The 17045-nt window shown below is 37.8% G+C and overlaps 1 non-coding gene across 1 annotated transcript; it reads right to left on the bottom strand.

Moving 5' to 3' along the window:
• Nucleotides 1-11881: 11881 nt before the first annotated feature.
• LOC111751845 (U6 spliceosomal RNA) lies at nucleotides 11882-11987 on the bottom strand. Its single transcript, XR_002786909.1, has one exon. It is a non-coding gene; the product is annotated as a U6 spliceosomal RNA (small nuclear RNA).
• Nucleotides 11988-17045: the final 5058 nt, after the last annotated feature.

Here is a 17045-nt window from a genome sequence, read left to right as displayed (position 1 = left end):
TCCAATGAGAAAGAAAGATAGAGATAGAAAAGAAGGAAGGAAAAAATACAGGGAAGAAGGTATGAAAGGAGGAAAGGGGGCGGGGGGGAGTAAAGAACAAAGGAAAGGAGAAACGTGTTATTACGTTGTATGTGACCAAACACCCATGCTGATGAACTTTTGCTACTAGAGCAGTTAGTATTATATTCACATCATAAGGGGCAATTTTTTTCAGCAAAACATCATCTGTCACATTAAATCGATATTATACATTAGAATTTTATTGGTTTTATAATTTTGTTTACACTTAATTTGTAAATTTAAATTTCAGTTTAATAGCTGTCCAAGTACTTATGCAGGTCCCCTGGTGGCATAGTGGTTAAGAGGTCGGCTGCTAACCAAAGGTCGGCAGTTCAAATCCACCCCAGGTGCTCCTTGGAATCCTCATGTGGCAGTTCTACTCCGTCCTCTAGTGTCACTATGAGTCAGAATCGACTCGATGGCAATGGGTTTGATATTTTTTTGTAAATACTTAAGCAAATGAAGTTTCCACCTAGTTTTTGGTTTATGCTTACATAAATAATACTATGTTGAGATAATTTAGGTAATCACTGGGGAGTCCATAAGATTATTTTTACTTTATTAGTTGTTGTTCTTTAGTCACTTTTTTATTATTTTTTATTTTTTGAATTTTATTGTGCCTTAGGTGGAAGTTTATAGTCCGAATTAGTTTTTCATTGAAAAATTTACACATAAATTGTTTTGTGACATTGGTTGCAATCCCCACAATTGTCAGCACTTTCCCTCTTTCACGTTACACCTCAGATTCCCAGTAATCTTTCCTCCAGGTTTCCTGTACCTTCTGACCTTTTCCTCTTTGCTTTTGGGCAGGTGTTGCCCATTTGGTCTCATATAGTTGATTGAACTAAGAAGCAAATACCTCTCGGGTGTTATTGTTTGTTTTGTAGGCCTGTCTAATCTTTGGTTGAAAGGTAGACTTCAGGAGTGGCTTCAGTTCTGAGTTAGCAGGGTGTGTTCAGGCCATTGTCTTTGGGGTTCCTCAGGTTGCTGTCAGACCAATTATGTCTCGTCTTTTTTTGTGAATTTAAATTTTGTTCTACATTTTTCTCCTGCTCTTTCTGAGACCCTCTGTTGTGATCCCTGTCAGAGCTGTCAGTGATTATAGCCGGGCACTGCCTGCTTCTTCGGGGGCTTAGCCTGGTGGAGGCTGTGATTCGTGTGATCTATTAGTCCTTTAGACTAATATTTTCCATGTGTCTTTGGTTTTCTTCATTCTTCTTTGCTCCCAATTCTTTATTCACTTTAAGAAGCATTGCACTACACTCCCTGGCAATTCCTTTCTCAGGTTCCTTTATTCCAGATGTTACCCAAGTGTAAGCCACAGATGCCTGGAGGACCCTAAGACCCTTTCAGGGTTATGTGAGGTTAAAACTATAGTAAGACATTTATTTGTCTTTTTTCACTCTCACAAGTACACAGTGGAGTTTTCCAGAGTCTATATGGCATGTGATAGGGTAAGAGACTAACTGTAAAAGCAGATAGGAAAAGCCAGAATTTAAGTGTAATTTAGGCTGTTAGGCCAGACATTAAAAAGACTTGAAAATGTATGAAATCATACCACTACTCCCATGAAATTTCTTTTATTGTGGAAAAATATAGTTTTTTTTTAAATAAATATATTTTTAATGTTAACATGGAATTGGTTTATGGTTGATATTTTAAAATAAATACATATTTAAACATTTTCTCAGTTTTAATTTCTAATACAATAAATAACTGTCTTAGGCTGGGTTCTCTAGAGAAGCAAAACCAGCAAAGCGTATAAGTACATATACATAGAGAGATTTATATCAAAGAAATAGCTCACGCAATTGTAGAGGCTGGAATGTTCCAAGTCTGTGGATTAGGATAGAGGCTTCTTGCAATTCATATAGCTCCAGGGGCTGGGAAACTCAACATTGACAGGTTGGAAAGCAGGGCTCTTGCTCGCAGGCTATGAATGTTGATGAATTCCAAGATTGGCAGGCAAGACTGCAAAGTTTCTCCCAATTCACGAAGTTGCAGGAGCAGACGAACCCAAGATTGGCAGCTCGGAGGGCAGGGCTCTGCTCTCAGGTTGTGAAGATCCATGAATCTCAAGATCCACAGGTAAGCTGATAGCTCAAGTCCTAAGAACCGGAGGTCAGACCAACAGGAGACAGCTGCAGGATCCAGAGTGAGCAAAAAGAGAGAACGTCTGCTTATAATAGGATGCAGGCCACACCCCCAAGGAAACTCCTATTCAACTGATTGGCTACTCACGGCAGAGCCCATCATGGGAGTGATTACATATAAACACAGAATCATGGCCCAGCCAAGATGTCACACAATCTTAACCATCACAATAACAGTAAATATTACATATTTAAACAAGAGCTCTTTGGTGTCCTTAATAATATTTAAGAGTATGAAAAGGTCTGGAGACCAAAAAGTTTGAGAACCATTGCTTCAACCCATCTTCTCTTAGTTTTATTTTCTAACTAGAACTACTCTGAAATTCATAAGGCATGCAGTACTGTCATGTCATCACACTATATTGAGCAGCTGAGAATTTATACATAACTGAGAGGGAACAGGGGAAGCACAGAGGGTTGTCAAGGTGACAGACTCATATGAGACAACTCGGAGGCAGACTCATGGTTGTGAAGAAGAAGTAGGTGAGCAGGTGTACACCACTGGGTAGGTAAATGGTTAAAACTCCGTAATTTCTGAAAGAATAAGCCTAGGATCTTCACATGTATGGCATAAAAGAACACCAAATACAGCAGGAGGAATGATAAGGGGATGTGGTTAGGTGTCTGCCTTTCATTTGCAAGTCACCATGCTTTCCACCCATGGTGGCTGTGCTGTGACCTGCTGAGATCAGTCTGGTCGAGAGACTACAGTCAGTTTACCTGGAGACTCAGAACATTGACAGCAGGATCAGGATGGCACTTTTAAAATGCACTCGTGCATGCGTACACACACATACACACACACAGACATACACACAATGAAGAATGCTCAGATCCTTATCAGACACATACAAATCATTTTCCCTAAGCTCCTGGAAAAAAACTGCATTTACTAGGTAATCTCTATTTCAATATTTGATGAAAAATGCAATATCTGGTTCCCCTTTTTTATGGCATTCACGTCACTGCAGTGGGATGAGCTGTATTTTAAGCATTTATAAAACTGTCTGGGCCTTTGCTCAAATCCCATGGGGTTAGAAATCTGAATAATAAACTCAACAAGAAATGCATTTTTAAAGGAAATTTTACTGTTGTGGAGGGTTGGGTAATGAAACCTGTGAAATATATGTATTTCAAAATGCAACATTGGCTTAAGGTTTATTTCATGGAACTAATTAACAATGTCATCACTCCATGCCTTGCTCCTTGGTCCCACAGCTTGGTCATTTCCTTGGAAAAAATAGGCATTGTTCATTTTATAAGGATTTGCAATATTTTTAAAACCACGCACCTGTTCGACCTGTAGTTGGCAACTAACTTCTAACTCAGGAATCTCTTTAAGAAATTCTGCTTCTTTAGATACTTGACTAGTAAACTTTGGGTCACTGTCATGTGCTGTATTATTGTCTCACACAGATGCTCATTTTAAGCATACGTTTTAGGCAGTCTCTGGGTTACAAATGTCCAACTTATGTATAACTCATACTTAGAACATACTGCCGTAAAGCCTATTATATTAAAAATTTGGGTTAAAAACAATGGTTCGTAATAATGAATGCAAGCACTACTTTGTGACTCTCATGAAAACATTGTGAGGTTTAGGAGTGTCTCTTAAGTGTTTTATATGCATGTTGTTGTTGTTAGGTGCCATGGAGTCAGTTCAGACTCAGCGACCCCAAGTACAACAGAATGAAACACTGCCCAGTCCTGCTCCATCCTCACAATCATTGTTATCCTTGAGCCCATTATTGCAGCCACTGTGTCAATCCATCTCGTTAAGGGTCTTCCTCTTTGTAACGGACCCTCTACTTTATCAAGCATGACATCCTTCTCTAGGGACGGATTCCTTCTGATAACGTGTCCAAAGTGCATGAGATGTAGACTCGCCGTTCTTGCTCCTGGTTGTACTTCTTCCAAGACAGATTTGTTCGTTCTTTGGCAGTCCATGGTATATTCAATATTCTTCGCCAACACAATTCAAAGGCATCAATTCTTAGGTCTCCCTTACTCATTGTTCAACTTTTGCAAGCATATGAGGCAGTTAAAACACCATGATGTGGGACAGGCGCACCTTAGTCTTCAGCACCTTAGTCTTCAACGTGATATCTTTGCTTTTTAACTTTAAAGAGGTCTTTTGCAGCAGATTTGCCCAATGCAGTGCTTCATTTGATTTCTTGACTGCTGCTTCCATGGGTGTTGATTGTGGATCCAAGTAAAATAACATGTGCACAGAAAGGTAAAATATATACTATGTACTAAGACAAACATTTGACTAATTCATGCTAAATAAGAACCACACTACCTGTTCCAATTTACCTACAAATTCGACTTTAAGCACACTTGGAGGGAATCTCGTTTGTAAACTGGGGACTACCTACTTACACCATCCACATAACTGACAATTTCACAGGATATCTGAGTTCATTACATATGCAAAGCTTGCCACGTTTCCTGGATCTTAATTCAGGTTGTCAAGAACATGTCAATGTCTCTGTTTTGCTCTTGCTCTTCGGAGGTATGCAAACACAGAAATTATTTCAACAGAAAACCCTGCTGGCAACAAGAAAGCATGAAAATCTTCAAAAAGCTCTTTTAAGTATGGAAATTATCTCATAAGTTTCTGCAGGTTTAAGAATCCTTCAGCATATTTTCTCTGGCAGTCCCTCACCCTTGCCTCCCATCCTCTAACCTTCACTTCCCCTTTCTTCGTCCTCCTCAACTCCCCTCCCCACCACCCCAATTTTAATAGCTCATCCTAAATTTCATTGCTTCTAGTAGAAAGAGAATCCAGTGACATCCAGACTCTGTCCATCAGGGCATAGTCCTTTTAAATTGAGATCTGAATCACCAATATTAAAGATAAGAAAAAGCTGATTTTATAAAGTCAATAAAATACAATTAGGTAAATAACAAAGCACTATTTATGATTTTTGTATTCTATTAAATTGTATCTGCACGAACAAGTTGAGTGGCATTGGAGTGAGCTGAGAAAGAGGATGCAGCGCTTCTCATCTCCTATATCTACCACAATAAAAAAAAAATTTTTTTTCCCTATGCAACAGCTAATACAGTAGTTTTCACAATTCTAGTTTTCCTTTAAAATGCACTCAAAGGAAAATAAAACCAATTACATGGAAACAATTTCGGAAATGAGGAGACGTTTAAAAAACGTTTGATATTGCATTATAATTGCCCATCTGATAAGATGCTTTATTTTCTGCCTCTTGTTTATATATATTTTTATATTCTAATCTCATAAATTCAATTTAAGCAGATGAACTTGAGAGTTATTGTCTTGATACTATACTCTTCCCTAATTATTTGAGGAAATAAAAAGTTTAATTAGTCTTAAGATCTTTGTACTCAAAGATTACAGCTTCATCAACAACTTGTTTCTGCTCGAATCCAATTTTTTAAATATATATATTATCCATCAAAATATGAATAGTATTTTTTTATTAAGAAAATTCAAATCTACCTTGCAGTGGCCAACAAAGTAAGGCATTCTATAAAGAATGCAGAAGAGATTAATCATTTCAAAGACATAACAATTAACTCGAGTTTGAAAAGTAAAGTACTATGGACGATGCTACTGTTTACTGGTAAAGTTAAATGAAATGGTGACCAATTATGCTAACTTATTCTCTGCTTAATCAGAAACTTGCTAATACCACTTAGTGTTTGGTATGTGTGATTTTTTTTTTTTTTTAATGAAAATATAACTGCCATGCATGGTTTCTAAGATTTAATTCATTATTTTTTTTCATAAAAAAACTGCATGTTTTTTAACTAAGGGACAATAACTCTTATACTGATGTTCCAAATAAACAAAAGCCATGCTTCTCTCGTTTGAATTGCATTGGCTGTAGTCTCAGATTTACAGGGTGATTTTTAACATATTTATTTTTAAAGTCCAATCCTCTCTTTCTTTTGGAATATAGAGGTGGGAGATAAAACTTAACTTGCTTTAAATGGATGGCCAAGCCAGTTCCAATACCAACCAAAATTGATGGAGTGTTTGCAAGTGAAAGGCATTGCTGTGGGTGAGCAGGGTAGGGCACAAGAGCAAGAGCCCTGAAGTTCTGACCTACGCCGTAAAGCCTGGCTCCAACTTTATTCTATTTATGTGAATTTGGCTAAGCTGTTTTTTTTATTGAATCACACTGTTTCCCTGTTTTCTCATTTGTAAAACTGGGCTAAATTAATAAATTTATTTCTTTAAAGTTATGGTAAAGATTAAATGAAATAATACATTTAATGTGCTTAGCAGAATATCTGGTACATAAGTGTCCAGCAAGTATGAAAAATTGAAGCATTTGACTTACAGTGTTGCTGAAGAATATTGACTATATACCATGGAATGCCAGAAGAACAAACAAGTCTGTCTTGGAAGAAATACAGTCAGAGTGCTCCATGGAAGTGAGGATGGAGAGACATCCTCTCACCTGCTTTGGACATGTTATCAGGAGGAACCAGTCCCTGGAAAAAGACGTCATGCTTGGTAAGGTAGAGAGTCAGTGAAAAAGAGGAAGACCCCCAAAGAGACGGACTGACACAGTGGCTGCAACAATAAACTCAAACATAGTGATGATTGTGAGGATGGCGCAGGACAGGACAGTGTTTTCTTAAGTTGTACATAGGGTTGCTATGAGTCGGAACCAACTCAAAGGCACCTAACAACAACCACAACATAGTAATATGTTATATAGAATTGTTGTTGTTATTATTGTTTTGAAAAAGAGAGGGCCCTTATTATCCAAGAGTTGAATCTAGTGAGAGGCAGCAAAATACACAATCAATTAATATAATGTAAACCAAGAGGCACCTATATTAGAGAAAGAACAAAGTGCAGTAAGAGAATAGAAAGATCCTGAGAAAAGTGTTGTGGAGGAAATAAAATTTTTAAAGGGGCTTAAGGAATGGGTAGGCCTTTGACAGAAAGAGAAGAAGAGGAAATACATTCCAGGAAGTAAGAGGGACTATAAACAAAGATAAGGAAGTTATTTATGGAACTTGAGAAAAAAAATTCACGTGGCTAGAACATGAATTGTTATGGTAAAGTGGACATTCTTAGTATCGGTTCTAAGAAGAGAAGATAAGAATACTCTGAAGTTGGTCTGTGGGAAGGCAAGAGGGGAAACATTCACCTCTCTTTGGCCCTTATTCTCTCGGCCTGGGCCTGTCCCTGAGGAGCTCGTATACCCAGATGTGTGCTCCCGAATGATGTTGGCTTTTGTGCAGATAGGCCAGGTAGTCTAAGAAGGTGGGACCCTGAAGCAGGCCATAAGCTGAAGATGAGTCAGCTGTGTTGCAGGTCAGATCCTCCAGTTATACATTCCTTCGTGGAAAATTTCCCTTTTATTATTCCCTAACCTTTAGTGAAATAAGGTTTGAATGTTTCAGCCTCATTTCTGTTATGCTTCTACTTTCAAAATATCAGCCACCGAAAAGCCTATGGAGCGCAGTTCTACTCTGACACACATGAGGTTGCCAAGAGTTGGAGTTGAGTCATTCGCAACTGGTTGGTACGGAGTGTAAAGGGAAGATCCACTTGTTTGTGCAAGGTGAATGTTAAAAAAGAAGCAGTACCTGTCCCACGTGGAGGAAGAATTAGTTTTGGAGTGGAGGGGTGCCATATTTACCTTAAGATCATGAGGGAATTAAAAAAAAAATACTTTTCAGAGAAAATTTGAAATGATAGGGGGATACCAAAATGGGAGCTTGCTTCAGAAAGCTTCAATCTTCTTTGTAATATAGATGAATGGCAAAGTTATTTACTGAGAGTAGGGATGTCAGATGTGGGTTAGGGGCCCTGAGATGGTTTGAGAAACAGTTGCTGTGGCAAATGCAATAGGGAATCAATTAGAGTTAAATAAAGAATTGCTGAGTAGCACTCGCCACGGTTGAAGAATCTAATCCAATGCAATCAAAATGAAAAAGAGATAGAGAAAAAGAAAAGGAGACAGAGAGGGAGACAGAGAAAGACAGACAGAAACAAAGACTGTATATTCTTTACATTCCTAATAAGAAGGCAACATATAAAGGGGACTTATCAGGAGGAGCTCAGTTTAAAAAGAGAAAAATGTTACCACCAGTAATCAAAGATGATGTTGAAGAGGCATAATAACAGAGTATGGATTCCAGTTGAGATCAAGCAGAAAGAGAAGTTTATATGTTGGGCATACATCTAATTAGGTTTTTAAATAGGATAATCTAAAATAAACTGGAAAAGTTTATTCAACAAACAAGTTACTTAATGGTCTGTGCCTTTGCTTAATTGGCTTATTTCTGAAGATAGTCCACTGTAGGTTATACGCAATTTTAAGTGGATAAAACATATAATGAAACCAGTAGTGAGAATATGGGGGGAAAAAAACTTATTACAATTAACCAACTGGGATATAAGCGTGATAGTAAAAATTAGTCACTGAATTTAAAGGTGGGGGAAAGTTTTATACCTTATTGTTCCTATTAATTGTATTTTTATTTTCCTAAATTTCAGAAGCAGTGTTGTGGACTCTGAGCATGTTGTTGTTGTCAGGTGTGGTCAAATTGTCCCTACCTACAAGAGAACAAAACTCTGCCCAGTCCTGAAACCATCCTCACAATCGTTGCTATGTCTGAGCCCATTGTGGCAGCCACTGCGTCTATCCATCTTGTTGAGGGTTTTCCTCTTTTTTGCTGACCCTCTACTTTACCAAGCATGCTGTTTTCTCCAGGAACTTGTCCCTCCTGATAACAAGTCCAAAGTACGTGAGATGAGGTCTCACCATCCTCCGTTCCAAGAAGCACGCTGGTTGTACTTCTTCCAAGACAGATTTCTTTGTTCTTCTGGCAGTCCATGACATATTCAATATTCTTCACCAACACCACAGTTCAAAGGCATTAATTCTTCTTCTGTCCTCATTATTCATATTACAGCTTTTGCATGGATATGAGGTGATTGAAAATACCATGGCTTGGGTCAGGGCCACCTTAGTCCTTAAAGTGACATTTTTGCTCTTCATCATTTTAAAGAGATCTTTTGCAGCAGATTTGCCCAATGTAATATGTTGTTTGATTTCTTGACTGCTGCTTCCATGGGTGCTGATTGTGGATCCAAGTAAAATGAAATCCTTGACAACTTCAACCTTTTCTCAGTTTATCATGATGTTGCTTATTGGTCCAGTTGTGAGGATTTTTGTTTTCTTTATGTTGAGGTGTAATCCATACTGAAGGCTGCAGTCTTTGATCTTCATCAGTGCTTAAAGTCCTCTGCACTTTTAACAAGCAAGGTTATGTTATCTGCATATTGCAGGTTATTAATGAGTCTTTCTCCAGTCCTGATGCCATACTCTTCTTCATATAGTCCAGCTTTTCGGATTATTTTCTCAGCATACAGATTGAATGAGTACGGTGAAAAGACACAACCATGATGTACACCTTTCTTGATTTTAAACCATACAGTATCCCCATGTTGTGTTCAAACGACTGCTTCTTAGTCTCTGCTTTCAGCCAATATCCATCTGACACCAGAAATGATAAACTCATTCCATGGCCTCTTCTGAATCTGGCTTGAATTTCTGGCTGTTCCCTGCTGATATACTGCTGTAGCTGCTTTTGAATAATCTTCAGCAAACTTTTACTTGCATGCAATATTACTGGTATTTGTCCATAATTTCCACATTCTGTTGGATTACCTTTCTTGGAAATAGGAATAAATATGGATCTCTTCCAGTTGATTGGCCAGGTAGCTGTCTTCCAAATTTCTTGGCATAGAAGAGTGAGCACCTCCAGCGCTGCATCCGGTTGTTGAAACATCTCAATTGGTATTCCGTCAATTCCTGGAGCCTTGTTTTTCACCAGTGCCTTCAGTGCAGCTTGGACTTCTTCAACACCATCGATTTTTGATCATATGCTAACTCCTGAAATGGCTGAATGTTAACCAATTCTTTTTGGTACAGTGACTCTATGTATTCTTTCTGTTTCTTTTGATGGTTCCTGCATTGTTCAATATATTGCTCATCCCCTCCTCCCCTCCCCCCCCAAAAAACAAACTTATTGCCGTCAAGTGGATTCCGACTCACAGTGACCCTCTAGGACAGAGTATAACTGTCCCATACTGTTTCTAAGGAGCTGCTAGTGGATTCGAACTGCCAACCTTTTGGTTAGTAGTTGAACTCTTAACCACTGCACCTCCAGGGCTCCATAATGCCCATGGAGTCCTTCAATATTGCAACTTGAGGCTTGAATTTTTGCTTCAGTTCTTTCGGCTTGAGAAATGCTGAGTGTGTTCTTCCCTTTTGGTTTTTTAACTCCAGGTCTTCGCACATGTCATCATAATACCTTACTTCTTCTCAAGCTGCACTTTGAAATCTGTTCAGCTGTTTTACTTCATCATTTCTTCCATTTGCTTTAGCTATCCTATGTCCAAAAAAAAGTTTCAGAATCTCTTCTGACATCCAGTTTAGTCTTTCTTTCTTGTCTTTCCCCCCCACCCCCCTTTTTATTGCTTGTTTTGCTTAGTACTTCTTAAAATAAAAGAATCTCTGAACTCAGCATTCAACTGACAAAGAAAAAATAACAGCAGGGCACATGCTTAGGGCTCAAATGAAACTGTTAAGCACTAGCTGGTGCAAAACAGACGTTGGTTTTTGTATATATGACCTTGTTATATAATTCTTCTCAACCAGGGTCTTCTAAACAAATTGATGACTCATACCAACATGATTTAGGTTGAAACATACGTGTGGAATAATAGTGTGTTCTTTGGGAGTTTACGTGAGAGTAAGAACTCAGATTATTCAAATTTGAATTCAGGTCTTTCAGAAGTTAGAAGCTTGTACTGAACAACTGTGCTACCTTTCTGCTGAAGTAAGTTATTTTTGGATGATTATGCCTGACTATCCTTGACTTGGAAAGCCTGGTGGCTTAATGGTTAAGTGCTGTGGCTGCTAACCAAAGGGTCAGCAGTTCAAACCCACTTTGCACTCCTTGAAAACTCTATGGGGCAGTTATACTCTGTCCTAGAGGGTCGCTATGAGGTGGAATCAACTCGACGGCACTGGATTTGGTTTTTTGGTCTTACCCTTGACATGACCCAGTAAACTGCACAGAGTGCAAACAGGAAAACCTACCAGCCAATAAAGTGTTCAACAATGCATGATGTTTATTCTCTTGCTCTGAAAGCTGGTATCAATTAAAAAAAAAAAAATTAAACCAAGGAAAGAACTGAAGATTTATAAGACTTTTGTGCTTCAAAATAATTTCTTTTTAAGAAGGGTAGCCACTAATTTGCTTGGGTAAAAGCCCAAAAACCCAGTGCCGTCAAGCTTGGGTACAGCAGGCTTAATGGTCTGTATTTGAAGTTTTTTAAGAATGGCTTTAAAAGTAGGACAAAAGGGTAAAAAATCCACTAGCCCATTCCAGAATTTAAGCAGAGGGCAACAGCCATTTTTTGCACCCAAACAAAATTATGGCAACAGTTTAAATGTAACCAGAGTAAATGTATATTTTCTAAACACAGCTAGGACTCTTAGCAAAGCTAACACACTAGATCATATCTGATTACATTTTTAAAGATAATGCACAAAAACCAAATTGGAATTTTGAGATTTTTCATTGAAGGTAAATCTTAACACTATTAAATTCACAGATATACTAATTTAAATACCCAGTCCTAGTTGTTAAAAAATATGGAACACTTCACAAATTTGCATGTCATCCTCGTGCAGGGGCCGTGCTAATCTTGTCTGTATGGTTCCAATTTTTATATGTGGTGCCGGTGCAAGCACTCCTTCTTGACTTTATAATGAACTTTTGTTTTCTTCACGTATGACGTCCTTGATGTCATTCCACAATACCAGTCCATTTCAGCTCACTAATGTCTAAGATATTGATCTTTATGCATTCCATTTCATTTTTGACTTCCACTTTTTCTGGATTCATACTTCGTACTTTCCACATTCTGAACACTAATGCATTTTTGCAGCTGTTCTCATTTTGAGTCTTCCCACATCAGTAAATGAAAATCTCGAAAGCTTTACTCCATCCACGTTATTAAGGGTGATTCTACTTTGAGGAGGCAGCTCTTCCTCAGTCGTATTTTGAGTGCCTTCCAACCTGAGAGGCTCATCTTCAGCCACTATATCACAATGTTCCACTGCTATTCAGAAGGTTTTCACTGGCCAATTTTTTCAGTAGTAGACTGCCAGGTTCTTCTTCCTAGTCTGTCTTAGTCTGAAAGCTCAGCTGAAACCTGGTCACCACGGTTACCTTGCTTGTATTTGAAATATCAGTGGCAAAGCTCCCAGCATCATAGCAACATTCAAGCCACCACAGTACAACAAATTGACAGAAGCGTGGCTGTACTGTGAGCAAAACTAGGAATAAAAGACACAAAAATCAAAATGTTAACCTACTTTGCAGTTACTACATGATTTCACTTATTAATCTAGTAGCAGAATCTGTTGGCCATGTGTAGGCTGCAGTGCTGATCTTATGAACAGATTTTGAAGCAGCCTGGCCTCATGTTCAGGAGTTTCAGAGACATGCCATGCCAAAGAACCTGGAACTCTGCCAGTTTTCATGTACTCTTGTTAGTTATTGAAGGCACCAGAATTTTTAAGAGCAACCTCTTAAAATGAAGCCATCTCTGTAGGTAGGGGTTGCACAATATGATTAATGTGATTACTATTAGTAAATTGTACAGGTGAAAAATGTTGAATTGGCAAAGGTTGTTTTATATATATCTTTATAGCAATGAAAAAAAAATGAAATCCTTTCTGGGTAAAGAGCAAAGTGGGTGTGAGGAGGAATTGTGTGTTCATTGTCCATCCCTGACACAGAGCAAGTCCCTTTCTGTACAGACATGACAGGAGTGGGATGCTGGTGGAGAAAGTGAAAGTGCATCAAAGTCAAATTTATATTTTATGTTTTCCCCTAAGATTGGGGAATATTAAGGTTCTGTACAATTATTTTGCTAACATAAGAATGTCAGCAAGCCTATCCTTAAGTACACAGTGTGAAATTTGCCATGTGATTTCTTTTACTATTATTAAATTCATTAATCAGTATGTATGACTCTTTTTTAATACAGTGATTTTTATTTGCCAAAAAATTGTTATCCTACATGGCTGTATCCTAAAGAATTTGTCTAATTACATTTTAGCAAACAACTACACTTAACAGTGAGATAAAAACAAATTTTCTCCAAATACTGTCTCTTTGCTCACATGCAATTTTTTTTTCTTTGGTGGTACTGCATGTTGTTGACATTTTCTGAGTGTAGCAGATGCCAAGGCTTAGCTCTCTCTCCTTTTTTTAATTGAGGCAAAATATGCACAACATAAAGCTTAACATTTTAATCATTTTTGAATGTACAGTTTATAATGACTCTTGATGATGAAAATGAAACAATTTTCAATTCAAGTTTCTAATGTATATAGCAAAAATATCATAACCGAAAATTTGGACTAATACGAAAGTTTTAATTTAATCCAAACACGCAGTAATATCTGTGGCAGAGGCTTACAATTTTGGAGAGTCACTTGGCTAAAAAGCTGAATTATTTTTTACAGTAGCATTTTAAGGCTGACAACTATTCATTTCTCTCCAACATTTTATTATAAAATGTTGAAAAAATTATAAAAGGTTGAAAAGATTATAAAATAAACACCCATATACCAACCGCCTATATTCTGCAATTGGCATATTGCTGTCTTTGCTTTATCATCTGTCTATCCATCTTCCTATCCCTCTATTCGTCCATTGCTCCATATTATTTTTTTATTCTCATCATTTTATGAAATAAGAATAGCATTACTAGTAGGTGCATGTATTTTTACACAAAGAATAAGTATAAAAGATATTGTGTGATTTTCAGAGGATATTCTTTGTAAAGGATTGTATTAATTTCCCACTGCTGCAGTAACAAATGAACACAAATTTGGTGTCTTAAAACAACAAAACTTTATTATCTAGCAGTTCTGGATGTCAGCAGTCCAAAATCTATTTCACTGGGCTAAAACCAAGGCATCGGCAAAGTTGGGCCTCTTATGCACTCCTTATGAGGCTTAAGAGGAGAAAGGGAGAATCTATTTTCTTGCTTTTCCAGCTAGTTGAGGAGCCTGCACTCCTTGGCTCAGGACCCCTTCCTCCATCTTCAAAGCACACATCACTCAAACCTCTGCTTCTATCATTATACCATCTTTATCTCTAATCCTCCTGCCTGCCTGTTTATAAGGACCCCTGTGATTACACTGGGCCCACCCAGATAATCTGGGATAATCTCCCCATTTTACGATCTTTAATTTAATCACAATTTTGAAGTCTTTTTTGCCATGTAATGTAACATGTACATATATTCTGAGGACTAGGAGGTGGCTGTTGTCATTGTTCAGAGCCTTCAAGGTGGTTCTTACTCATAGCAACACTATGTACAACAGAACGTAACACTTCCCAGTCCTGTACCATCCTCACAATCGTTACTTTACTAGAGCCCTTTGTGTCAATCCATCTTGTTGAAGGTCTTCCTCTGTTCCGCTGACCCTGTACTTTGCCAAGCATGATGTCCTCCAGGGGCTGGTCCTTTCCGATAACATGTCCAAAATACTTGAGACAAAATCTTGCCTTCCTTGCTTCCTAGGAGCATTCTGGCTGTACTTCTTCCAAAAGCATCCTTGTTTGTTCTTCTGGCAATCTAAGTTATATCCAATACTCTTCACCAACACCATAATTCAAAGCAATTCTTCTTTCGTCTTTCTCATTCATTCTCCAGGTTTGGCATGCATACGAGGCAATTGAAAATACCATGGCTTGGATCAGGCACACCTTAGTACTCAAAGTGACGTCTTTGCTTTTCAGCACTTTAAAGGGATCTTTTGAATCAGATTTGCCCAATGCAATATGTTATTTTATTTCTTGACTGCCGCTTCCATGGGCGTTGATTATGGATCCAAGTAAAATGAAATCCTTGACAACCTCCATATTTTCTCTATTTATCATGATGCTGCTTACTAGTCCAGCTGTGAGGATTTTTGTTTTCTTTATGTTCAGATGTAATCCACACTGAAGACTGTAGTCTTTGATCTTCATCGGTAAGTGCTTCAAGTCCTCTTCACTTTCAGCAAGGAAGGTTGTGTCATCTGCATATTGCACGTTGTTAATATGCCTTCCTCCATTTCTGATGCTGTGTTGTTCACATAGTCCAGCAGCTCGAACTATTTGCTCAGCACACAGATTGAATAAGTATGGTGAAAGGATACAACCTTGATGCACAACTTTCTTGATTTTAAACCATGAAGTATTTCCTTGTTCTGTTGGAATGGCTGCCTCCTGGTCTATGTACAGGTTCTGCCTGTGCACAATTATGTGTTCTGGAATTCCCATTCTTTACAATGTTATCCATAATTTGTTATGATCCGCACAGTCCAATGCCTTTGCATAGTTGATAAAACACAGGCAAACATCTTTCTGGTATTCTATGCTTTCAGCCAAGGTTCATCTGTCATCAGCAATGATATCCCTTGTTCCATATCCTCTTCTGAATCTAGCTTGAATTTTTGGAAGTTCTCTGTTGACATACTGCTGCAACTTCTTTTGAATGATCTTTAGCAAAATTTTACTTGCATGTGATATTAGTGATATTGTTCAATAATTTCCACATTCTGTTGGATTACTCTTCTTTGGAATGGGCACAAATACAGATCTCTTTCAGTTGGTTGGTCAGGTAGCTGCCTTCCAAATTTCTTGGCATAGGTGAATGAGCACGTCCAGTGCTGCATACATTCGTTGAAGCATTTCAGTTGGTATTCCATCAGTTCCTGGAGCTTTGTTTTTCCCCAATACCTTCAGTGCAGCTTGAAATTCTTCCTTCAGTACCATCAGTTCTTGATCATATGCTACCTTCTAAAACGGTTGAACATTGGCCAATTCTTTTTGGTATTGTGACTCTATGTAATTCTTTCCATCTTCTTTTGATACTTCCTGCATTGTTCAATATTTTGCTCATAGAATCCTTCAATATTGAAACTCAAGGCTTGAATTTTTTCTTCGGTTATTTCCCTTTAAGATTCCGAAATTTGCTTTTAAATGTAGAGCAGCTAAAGAGAATGGAATAAATTAAGTAAAAGAGCTGAACAAAAGACTTCAAAGGGCAGCTTGAGAAGACAAAGTAAAGTATTATAATGGAACACTCAAAGACTGGAATTAGAAAGCTAAAGGGAAGCACGTGCTTGAGGGTGGGGGAAGGCATTATTCAGTCTACTATATCGGCAGTTTGAATCTGCAGGCACTCCTTGGAAACTCTATGCGGAACTCTACTATGAGTCAGAATCGACTTGACAGCACTGTTTTTTTTTTTATATATGATATTGTGGCCTCTACCATGTTTTTCATTTAGTATCCTCTAATACGAGGAGAAAAGTTATGCTGAGTTTAATTATCTATTTGACCCATTCCGTGACATAAATCATGCTGTCTTATGAATGGCTCTTACCACTTGAGATCAGTAACGCATCAGTACTTCATCATACTTCATCATCACAAAGATGCACTGTTACATTATGCACTAATAAAAAAGAAATAACAAACACTGCCAATTAAACTAATTTAATGTGAGATGCATTTCAATTTATGCATATTAAAATGCAATGCAATACAGTGTATCTTAAATGAAATACTAGATATTGTGGTTTCAGTGGACAACAGAGCACAGACATGGCCCAAGGAGTTTCTTCCTTTTCCATTAACAAATATGACCATTACAAAGTTTCCATTTCAGGTAGAAAATCTGGTTTTATTAAAAAGCAGCATTGAAAGAAATACCCCAAGTAACTTAATGCTTACAATGAC

Source organism: Loxodonta africana, chromosome 2 (assembly GCF_030014295.1).
Source record: "Loxodonta africana isolate mLoxAfr1 chromosome 2, mLoxAfr1.hap2, whole genome shotgun sequence".
In the NCBI taxonomy this organism is placed as follows: Eukaryota; Metazoa; Chordata; class Mammalia; order Proboscidea; family Elephantidae; genus Loxodonta; species Loxodonta africana.
The sequence above is the reverse complement of the archived record's forward strand: the minus strand, read 5'-3'. Positions and strand labels throughout refer to the sequence as shown.